The sequence below is a fragment of the Etheostoma cragini genome, chromosome 4, assembly GCF_013103735.1.
Source record: "Etheostoma cragini isolate CJK2018 chromosome 4, CSU_Ecrag_1.0, whole genome shotgun sequence".
Lineage (NCBI taxonomy): Eukaryota > Metazoa > Chordata > Actinopteri > Perciformes > Percidae > Etheostoma > Etheostoma cragini.
Genome location: NC_048410.1, coordinates 24,952,060 through 24,963,584, shown reverse-complemented (window position 1 = coordinate 24,963,584; position 11,525 = coordinate 24,952,060). Strand labels below are relative to the sequence as shown.

Genomic DNA, 11,525 nt, shown 5'->3' with positions numbered 1-11,525 from the left:
AAGAACATAAAAAATAAAAGGGTGGAAACTCCTGTGAGAAAAGGTGAGCCATAACAAATAGAAATAAAATCTATACATTTCAAGTCAATGCTTTATCCACTAATGAGTCCAAGCTGTGAACCAATGTCACACTTCTCCCATCTTTTGGCATATCGACCTTCTCTCAAACCTAGCACAAAAGTCAACCTTTCCATTGCCCTTATTTCTTGAATGACCTAAAACCATTGTTGCAGTTTAGGACAATCGGGTTTATACCAGTTTCTATTTTCCTGTTTAGTTTTTATTTTTCGGTGTTTTTTTCTTTGAAATTGGTCCAGTATTGAGCTAGAATGCTGTGACCAGCAGCTCTGACTTTTGCTGCAATGTAATCATATAGGACAACAATGCATCCTCAATTCCATCCACTAAAAGTGCTGTTTTTGCCACTTAAAGGCTCAGATTATTATTCTTAGTGTCTGACAAGATTCTCACTGAAGGCTAACATCAACTCACTAACATGCACAAAGCCCACATGTTTTCACATGTAAAATTGGAATAGTGGAAAGAAACTTTTGAGGATTTTAACAGTTAATTTTATATCTGTCGAATTTGTATTAAATGTATTTTAGGATGATAAAATTACTGTTTGTTTACATGGAGCCGGGTGGCAATTTTGTAGATGTTTATGTTTAAAAAAGGATCCTACTCTTCTAACAGAAAGGTCAACCTCCTTAGAAAGCCTTTCCATAATGTTGTCAGACACTTAAAATATGAATCTGAGCCTGTCAGAGGCAAAAACAGCACTTTTAGTAGACATAAATTGAAGGTGCACAATCGACCTTTAGTCTAACTTACACTGCAGCTTGTTTTACTGACTGCCAACAGCAGCGTTCTTGCTTAATACTACAACAAAGTAAAAGATTGTTGTCAGTCACTTAGACACAAAAACATATTAAAATAGGCACCCATTGTAAAAAAACAACAACAATGTTACTCTTTAATAGCATTACATGGCTCCATTAGCCAAGTACGTCATTGGAATGATGGCATAACACTCGTAATCAGAAGGCTGAACGAGTATAAAAAAAGGATGTAGTAATGGAAGGCATTAAGATGCTGTCAAAACACAGAGAAAAGGCATTCATGTGGCTTTCCATAACGTTATAGCTTGACAAATTGTGCAACTAATAATGTACTCCACCATTATCTTGCCTTTTTTGGTTCATATTTTTGAGGAGAAACAAAACCGAAAGGTTCTGCGTACGGCCCGACATGAAAGAAACATTCAACTTAGAGGTTTTGATGTTTTATACATCTGCTGTACTTGTCCGCTGTCCCTCGGACTTGAATTCCAGAATCACACAGGCAGTGCACATAAAAGCACACATCAACACGGAATTATTCAGCTCACATCAAACTGCTGGGGTGTTCTGTGTGGATAGACAATCAGTACAGGCATTCTGACATTGATCTGTCTCATACAAGCCATGTCTTACACTCTACATCAAACAGAATTCCATTTGGTGTGGACGCACAGAGTGAATTCAGTGTTGAAGAGGAGCTGTGAAGACTTCCCACACTCATGTTCGCTGTGTAACAGCTAGCTGTAAACAAGTACTCACGTCCTGCATTAAACCCATTATCTACAGCTAAGCTGGCTAGCAAATCTTATCAGGGGGTGCCCACCCTCCTCAAGTCAGCCAACGATGTTTGAAAGATCCCATTTGGTTGTGTACATGAGTCATTATAACAATGTGTTAGGTCAGCAGGCCATCTCCGGGAAACAGGCATTAGCAGTGCAAATGAGATCAGAGGGGGGGGAAAGCATCTGAGACAAAAAGGACATAATGATGAGCGGGGGGGGATTCAGGAAATCCTGACCAGAGGCTGCTTACATAAAGCTAGACTTCTGACAAATACAGTAGACTCCAGGTCCATGCCTAAGTTTATCCACTGCACAAAGCTGTCTAATTCTTGACAATACTAAATAGGGAGAATGTCCTCCCAGGTTAAACTGTGTGTAAAATTAGCTAATTTTGATCTAGTTGACCTAGTTTGGGTTTACAATCCCCTGAAACCAAAAAGAAGGGACACTGTATTTCAAACTGTTTTTACACAAAACTCAAAGAAGAATTTGGCAGATTTGCCGAGAGTTTTATATATTTTAAATTCTATCATCGCTAAGGAATGCTTTTGCTGACTTTTTTAGGGCTTTGTGTGGACCAAACTGTAGGTGAAAAGAATACAGTATATGAGACATGCAACAGTACAGTCCGATATTTGACTTTTTTAATGAAATGAAAGCATGTCCATAAACATGTCTGGCCGTGGTTGTGATCCTTATTCCAGTGTGGCCCGTAGTGGAACTGAGTTTAACACAAATATTAGCCTCTAGGGTCTATTGGCATGCGTCAAATACTAGTGTTTATAGAGTATGACTACAGCATGGAGTGGGACTGTTTTTCTTTGCGTGGTGAAACAGTACATCTTACTTCACTGTACAGCAGAGGGAATATTTTTTTGTAGGACAGAATAATCTCTGTGGATTAAAAACATGTCATCACATGTGGTAAGAACACAAATGCTTTGTTCAACAATCAAGTTTTATGCTTGAGATCATTTTTGTGTTGCTCATGTCTGTAACTTGAAATAATGCAAAAGTCCCAAATGTTAAATTGATGATCACATGGGAGCCACAGACTGCTACAAAAACGTGCTGGTTTTTAGATGTTGGAGTGAGAGTGCCAAAACATCCCGTCTGTCCTACGAGTGTAAATCAAAGATAGAAGGTTTAAAATAAGATTGGGCCTTCTGTTCTATTGAACACCAGGGAGGAGGCCCACAAGTATCCACCTGTATCTGTACACATGCTGCTTGACGGGTGGAAGCTGTGAAGGCAGAGGATTTAACGGGGATCTAGCTTCCACAGCTAATACGATTCCATTGGTAAGAACAACTGAACAACTCTTTCACTCCTGTAGAGGTTCAGGTACAAACCAGAATCAAAAGCTCCTATTGATTTCTTGTCAGAACTTGACATGCATATATTACAGGCCCCACAAATCTAAACTATTCATAATAGAGTGAAGATAATGCCCAGATATTACAAAAGAAACACTCAGAAAATAGCTGTGTTAAAAATTGTTCCCTATTACAGATAAAGTGCTCGCCATTTTATAGTTGTTTGAATTCTCTGTGGTTAATTTCATTCACTATATAGTCCAGTATAAAATACCTACAATGCCCAATACTAATGTGAGTGTATATACATTGTACCCTCTACTGTACTCCTGTGTACCAAAATGCAATGCAGCCGTGTTTTCCCTGATGCTGACCACTCTGAAGTAAATTAAAGCAAAACTATGTGACTTGTCCTTTTTCAGTCCCCCTACAGGTTGTCTCATTGGAACTACGGCTCACGCTACCCGCCACTTCTGTCCCCCTACAGGTTGTTGCATTGCAACTACAGCTCACGCTACTAGCCGTTTCCATCCCCTACAGGTTGTCTTGCTGGAACTACGGTTGCGAGTTAAAAGTTACTGTATAGTTTTGCTTTAAGAAAGAGTTTGGTTTTATAAATAATTGTGTGACCATCAGTGGCCCCTTTGTACTAACATGCAGCAATAGCTTTAGTTTAAGTTTCACTTTCAGTTGTAAATTTCCATCAGAAGTTAAATGAATGTGCTGTTTTCTCCTGCTGTATTTTTTCTTCCTACCTTTTTGCATTTGACACTATTTGTCCGCAACTACTGTCTATATTACAAAAACATTAAGGCTTTACTTATGACTGAAAATGTTCTGTTGTGGGTTTGCAAAATACTATGGCTATCTGTATTGGTTTCATCTCATTTCTGTTTGTCTTTTGCTCTTTAGTAAAGTTTTCCAGTATGAAACAATAAGAAAAGGACATTTTCTTTGTCGAACCCCAAGAAAAATTATGCCTTGTGTTTTTGAAGAACACTGTTAGCTAAATGTCAGGCTTTGAAGAAGCAACTCATTGCAAGTAATAACAAAGGGAATGAAGGGAATGAAGAATCAGAAGGACCAGCTAAAACTGAAAAGGGAAAGGGCCATTCATTTCTAACCAGGGGAAATTTTACATGCAGCATATGTGCAACCTTTTACTATTCTCCTGAGTGGTCGGTTTGTTTTAGGGACTTATTAGAAGTATTTGTTTGATTCGGTTTGTTTACACTGATGCCTCCGTCACACAAATAGCCGGTGCATCTACTGACGCAACAATATTTGCAGTGTAGTGTCCAAATCTTGTTTGGTCATTCCCTATATTGCTCACTATTTAATAAACACTATGAAGTGAATAGTGAGACTAAATGAGGGAACGGTTTCAATCACTGCTACTGTCATTACAATCGACACTCGTCCTCCTCATGAATATAACATCAAAACCACTAGGACAAGTTCCCTTTGACAGCGCCTGTGGTTTCTGTTAAACAGTGCTTTATCTTCTTTCATCCATATTTCACCCACATCTTCTCAGAATATGTGTATCTGAAATGATTTAGCACTTTTATTAAAGGGTAATTTCGTTTTTTTTTTCAAACTGGACCCTATTATTAATGTATGTTTTTATGTGTAAGTGACTGATAGGAACAACAATCTCTGAAATTGGTCCAGTATTAAGCGTGAAAGCTGTAACCAGCAGCCACAGACCGGGCTTCAATTTAACCCTATGGAGCACATGTGTTTTGTCAATTTCCGTCCACTAAAAGTGTCTGACAAGAATTATTTTTTAAACCTCTTGAAGACATTTCTGTTGGAGTCACGTAATCGGCTCGACAGAGATGGTGGCTTAAGGTTTAGCTCTTGGCCCGATTTTGGCAAATAGTTGTGTTATATTGTTCCAACTTTGCTATTCTATCACTTTGTGCTTGATAGAGTCATTTAGAGTAGAATGGGGGACAAGAACAAACCTCAATGCTGCGATACAGATGCCATTGCAGAGGCATTGCTGGAGGAACAGAAAAGCTTCCTCAAACCACGTTTTGCTTAAATCCAGTCTCAGACTCTACAGGAGGGGATCGACAACAACAAAAAGCTAACTGCTATCCATGCCCAGCTAGCGTCTCCGACTGCAAGCCTTGGCTCTGATCTGATCAGATCTTATGTGGACAATCTAAAAACTTTGGCGGAAAACACTCAAGTATGCTCGGCAGCCATGGCCAGGCTTTTCAAGAACTGGAGGTGAAGCTAGCAGATATGGAGGACAGAAACCGAAGATGCAACATCTGCATCATGGGGCTGAAAGAGGGGCTAGAAGGTGCTAATGCTTAAAGTATATCTTGCGTTCCTTGCCTTAGTGGCTTCTGAAACTGGCAGATATACAGATTGAGATTATGAGAGCCCACTGAATTTACAGGGATAGCTACTAGTTGCACGCTTATTTTCAGCATCCTCCGCTACACAGCTAGGCAGGCGATTACAGGCTAAGCAGAAATCTCTGCCTGTTTTTGGAGGCAGAAAGATTTTCTTTCCCCCTGACAACAGCTACTTCACAGTCAAGAGGTGCCAAGCCTTCTATCAAACCATGGATTTAGCACGAGTCAAGGGTCTGGATTTTTACCTGCTTTACCCGGGAATGCTGAAGATCAGGGAAGGCTCCCAGTTCAGAGCATTTACTTCAACTAAGGATGCTGAAGACTACGTGAACCGGGCTGCGCCCAGTCCTCTTGTTGCCGCAGAGACGGCCAGCGCCTTGGATTCTATCACGGAGAGCACCGTGGATGAAGACCAGGATTAAAAACAACTGCCTGATGAAGACAGACTCTTGGTTTGTCTTAATCTCTTAATGTCTCCTAGTTTTATTGCATTGTCTGATATTATTACAGAGACTGTGTTTTTGCATGAAATATCTGTCCTGTTTAATATAATCTGTGCTCCATAGGTTAGTTAGGACACTACTAGGTTAGAGTGTCCTTTCCAATGTGATTGCTATTTTGTGCTTTTCATTCCCTGTTTTTGTAGACAAGAAATGCGTTTATTTTAAAGTCAATTTAGTGGAATCAGTTACGGTTGCAACCAGGAAACTATGGGCTGCTGGTCCTTTTCGTTGCCCCGTGTCCAATCTTGATCACGGACCATTTTGAGTTTTAGCCTTATGGCTATATTAACCCCCCCCCCCATTGTGCCAGTTTATGCACCTAATATTTTTGATGTCAGTTACTATGGTACGCTCACTAATCAAATGCTGGAGTTACTGGATTGTTCTTTTGCTCTTGGTGCAGACTGCAACGCTGTGTGGGACCCTAATATTGAGCGGTCAAATGCAAGATTACGGGAGTTCAGGCATGAGCCACAAATGCTTGGAAGTCATGGGCCAGCAGCTTGGGTTTTATAGATATTTGGCATGCAGTTAATCCCACCTGTAACGATTTTTCCTTTTTTCTCGGGTAGCCATATTGAAAATTAAAAATTAAACTAAATTAGATTTTCTTTTTGCATCCCCTCAATTATTGCATTGAATTGATTAAACAGTGCTACTCCCAATGACATTGTCTGACCATAAAGGGGTCCTCTGCACAACCACCTTAGACCGTCTGTCTCAACGTGCTTCTAGATAGCGTTTTAATGCTTCTTTACTGAGAGATGAATTCTTCATCATTCAGTTCATAGCTAAATTCCAGATATTTGCAGACATTAATGTTGGCTCTGTATACCTTGTGGGATAATTTCCTTACTCCTGAAAAAAGATACGTATCCTACAGAGTGATCTAGCTATCAACCTCTGAGTCTGCTAAATGCTGACATAAAAATCTATGCAAAGCTCCGAGCCTGTCGTTTGGATTCTCATTTGGCAAAATTAGTGAACCTCGACAAAACAGGATTTTAAAAAACAAGACTAGCAGCAGATGATGTTAGATGCTTTCTTCATATTTTTGATACGGCAGAGCACCGTAAGACCCCAATGTCACTTCTCTCTCCTGACGCAATAAAAGCTTTTGACAGACTTGAGTGGCCATTTTTATGGTCAGTCATAGAAGTGACAGGCTTTGGTACAACTTTCATTGGTATGATTAAAGTTTTGTATTATAATCCCCTCAGCCAGAGTCTATTCCAGATTTTAGATACTCCTGCCAAGGTTGCCTCTTGAGTCCTGCATTATTTTCTATTTCACAATTGTTGTGACATTAGCTGCTTATTGCTATCTTTTAGCACGTGGATCTATGAAAGGAACAGACTGAAGAGACAGGAGTTGTAACAGATATCAGGGTCATGTCTTGCCAACACAGTGGGTGCACATGAATTAGTAAGCAGACTCCCAGTGTATGTGCTGTCCTTATTTCTACATATAGATGTACTGTAATCATTTTTGTCATTCATTAACAAAAGTTGAATTATATTAACAAAATGTTTCATTTTTACGTTACCCTTTGCCTTTCTTGATTGGTCCCTGACAGCCAGTTAATGATTATCCCTACGAGACAATAAAGACTGTCTATCTATCTATCTATCTATCTATCTATCTATGTATGTCCAATAAACCCTATCACGATTTTCTAAATTTTTCAGAAATGCATGTTCATATTAAAAATATGTAGAATGTTTGCCATCAACATGGTCATGCCTGCATTATCTGTGTGGCAACTCTAGAATGGTTGAGGTATGGTTGTAGATAAACAGATTATTGGAAATCAAATTTTGAAACTGGACTGGTTTAAAGTTGACATAAACTGCACTACTTAAAGCTCAACCGAAATGAGAAGGAGTCAGTGTTCCTTGACATCACTGTGACATCACCGTGACCTGCAGTACAGCTTCCAAGGTTAAACCCGATCCAAATCACTAATAAAAGTATTTTTTTGAAAGTCACACACTTCATCTAAAGCGAGACTTCCTGATCGGAGTAACCACCTAACCCCAAAGAAGATGAAATAAAAAAATAATAAAAACATAGTAAAAATCTCCTTGATCAGATAAAGAAAAGGGTCTTTTGAGTTCTTTGCATGTACTGTCAATGTGAACTGAGCTACCAACGGAGTATGTCCAACTTTAAATACCACTTGAGCATTAAAAACCTAAAAATATCCTTTGGAAAGTTCATTTAGAAGTGATGAAAAAGTGTGTGATTAATCACGTGATAACAGTGGAGAATCATGCGAATAAGTTTGATTAAATATTTGAATGGTTGGATGGATAGAACATTTTCCTATCCCATACACAACAATACATGAATGATTCAGGTTAATCAATCAATCAAGCATTTACCACTAACAGATGCAGAGAAATACATATTTTGCAAAAATGGCATGTGATACTCTGTAGGTGCTTTAGAATAGAAGCTGATGTAACTTGAATGCAAGCCAAAAAAGAGGGCATGTAAAGCTGGGAAAGTGCACAGCTCACAGTTTCTTAACAGGCATGGGCTCCCCGGTGGACTGAACCCTGGCGCTCAGAAAGATGAGGGGGTTAGTGATGGACATGTGGGAAGACTATGGATCCAGCTGTGCTCTCTGGAAGCTAAAGCCTCACTTCAAAGTCCATCTCCCCATCCAGCGGCCTTGGGCAGCCCTTGTTGAAATTCGCAGATCTTAGCGAGAAAAAAAAAACAAGGGAATCCAGCACAGATCAATGTGGCTTAGCCACGGCATGGACGAATACCGATGATGTTCATTAAGAAATGCTCTCGAAGGTCGCTAGAATCTCATCTAAGATAGTAAACGGCAAACATTTACATAGTGTCTGAGTTTGAAAACATAAACAAAAGGCCTTTAATGCAATTCCATAGTGATCCTGGGAGAAGGCGACTCTTCAAAGCCCCATCGAACCTCCAAAGCAGCCTTCTGAGGGTGATCAAACTACATGCCATCTGGACACCAAGGTCCCATTATGGATCGCACAATTAGGGAAGAAGAGAAACTAAACAAGCCTGAGTTGCTTCACATGATACAATACAAACAATACCTTGCTGTCCTGGCGGTACAGCTTGTAACTTGTCCCTATTTGTTCCTGACATTCACCTTAAATGGTTTTTAGATTTCTTTTTATAGCTGCTGGGATAGCAATATAAAGCTGACAATCGCTAACAGCAACCATAAATAGTTTATAGAACAACATCAGCATAAATTAGGCTTGTTATCACCCAGTGTGCCACGTTCGTCACTTATATTTACTATCCTTTTAGTCCTGACATGAATAATAGGGCCTGTTCAATTCCTACCAAACTTGAGTCATATATTCACGGCCTGAATTAAAGCTCCAAAGTGTTGCAGACCAAAAGAGGGACCCTGTTGAATATGGTCTGCTGTTGTATCTCATTAAAATCTTCATCACTAAGCCTTGTGAATATCAATATCCATGTCAGGATTCAAGGGCATGTATTACAAGGTCTGGCAGGCCTCATTGTGGTGTCTCCACTCAGGACTATGGAGTTGTTTTATTAAAGGGGACAAGCAATTCAATCATCACTTAATTTAGGTTTCATGAGGGAATTTAGAAAATCCAGTTTGAGACATTACGTGAGTTTTCAAATAACAAAACAAAATACAAATCAATGACAATAAAAGAAACGATAAAAGTTTACTGATGCTTCAATCATATAAGGGATCATGTGCATGAACATTTCAACAAATAAAGCAGGTTCGATTGTTATATTTCTTATTTTTCATATCTAAGCTAAATTGGTTTGTAACTGAAATGTTCCTAACCTAATTATCATCAATCAAAAATAAAATTGATTTGCAAACTTTTGAACCATTGATTATACCCAGCTCTAATAAATGGTGATGAAACAATGAATGAAGACTATGACTGTACATTTAGTTTCATCTCTGTGATGCCTGCAGTGCTTGTTGAGACAAATAATTTTAGATGTATTGATGAATAACTTGTGTCCCAACTATTCACAATGATTATAACAGTTCTGTCTTATGTACACCAAGGAATAATAACTTTATACAGTAGAATGAAAAAGCCTCTATGTGTTGAAATTGTACACAGTTTTTGCAACTTTTGAATTTCTTGCTGTAAGTTCTTTTTTGAAGAAGGTACAGTCCCTGTAGAAAAAGATGCCAGTCTACTATTGCATTTTGAGTGTCTCGGTCTCCGGGTCAGATCTATGGGTGGTGTGTGTGTGTGTGTGTGTGTGTGTGTGTGTGTGTGTGTTCAATGTTGCTACACACGGCGCAGTACTTTGACACTGGCGTGTAGACTGGAGTGACTGCACTGCTGAGGGTGAAGTTAGTTGGGTGGACACAGTCCCACTGCCAGACAACAGGAATGGAAGAAGTTGAACCACTTGTGAATGGTTACGTAACAGCTCCTTAGATGGAGAAAAACTAAAACATTGTAAAAAAAAATAACGCTGCAGCAGTTTGGCACTCTGCTGACTGAGAGACACGTCTTGGCCATCTGTTTGGTATTTCCACGCCTAGCGCTGCATGAACAGTGCAGAGGTGAGGGAAGAGCCAACAGATGGGAGTTTTATTCAAATGAGGCAGCTCTTATCTGACTGTGATTCAGAATTTGTGCTATCATGCTAATTAACGGACAGGTTCAGTCACTTGTGTTAAGCTATGCCTCGCCTTGTATTGTTATTGGGTTCCAGAGATACTGCCCTCCTCAACATTTTCTATAGGGCAGTATTGGCGGTTTTCCACTGCGTGGTATCTACTCGATTCGCCTCGCCTCTACTCGCTTTTTTTGGTTTTCCATTACGAAAAAAAGTCCCTGGGACCTGCTACCAGGTACTTTTTTTAGTACTACCTCAGTCGAGGTTCCAAGCGAGCCGAGGCGTGCCCAAAAGGTGACGTGGAAACCTGCACACTACTGGTTGGTCGGAGAGAATCGTCACTTATGACTGCGTTTTTAACAAACAAGAGTGCGGAGTGTGTTTCCAGAACAAACAGGACATTTAAAACAAATCTAGCCGGACACCGACAGATTATCCACTTTCTGCACTATTCTCACTTTTCAACTGTTCGAGCTACGGCTTCATGTTGTTTCCAATAATGCACACTGTTACTTTCACCGGCCACACCACAGGTACACCTGTCCAACTGCTCGTTAACACTTAATTTCTAAGCAGCCAATCACATGGCGGCAACTCAGTGCATTTAGGCATGTAGACATGGTCAAGAGAATCTCCTGCAGTTCAAACCGAGCATCAGTATGGGGAAGAAAGGTGATTTGAGTGACTTTGAACGTGGCATGATTGTTGGTGCCAGAAGGGCTGGTCTGAGTATTTCAGAAACTGCTAATCTACTGGGATTTTCACGCACAACCATCTCTAGGGTTTACAGAGAATGGTCCGAAAAAGAAAAAACATCCAGTGAGCGGCAGTTCTGTGGGCGGAAATGCCTTGTTGATGCCAGAGGTCAGAGGAGAATGACCAGACTGGTTCAAGCTGATAGAAGGGCAACAGTGACTCAAATAACCACCCGTTACAACCAAGGTGGGCAGAAGAGCATCTCTGAAAGCACAGTACGTCGAACTTTGAGGCAGATGGGCTACAGCAGAAGCAGAAGACCACATCGGGTGCCACTCCTTTCAGCTAAGAACAGGAAACTGAGACTACAATTTGCACAAGCTCA

The 11,525-nt window shown here is 40.0% G+C and overlaps 1 protein-coding gene across 2 annotated transcripts in view; it reads right to left on the bottom strand.

Annotated features, from left to right (window-relative positions):
• The window catches only part of fhit (fragile histidine triad diadenosine triphosphatase), a 369,059-nt gene that overhangs the window by 256,747 nt on the left and 100,787 nt on the right, over positions 1-11,525 (bottom strand). The gene's annotated exons all lie outside the window — the stretch shown is intronic.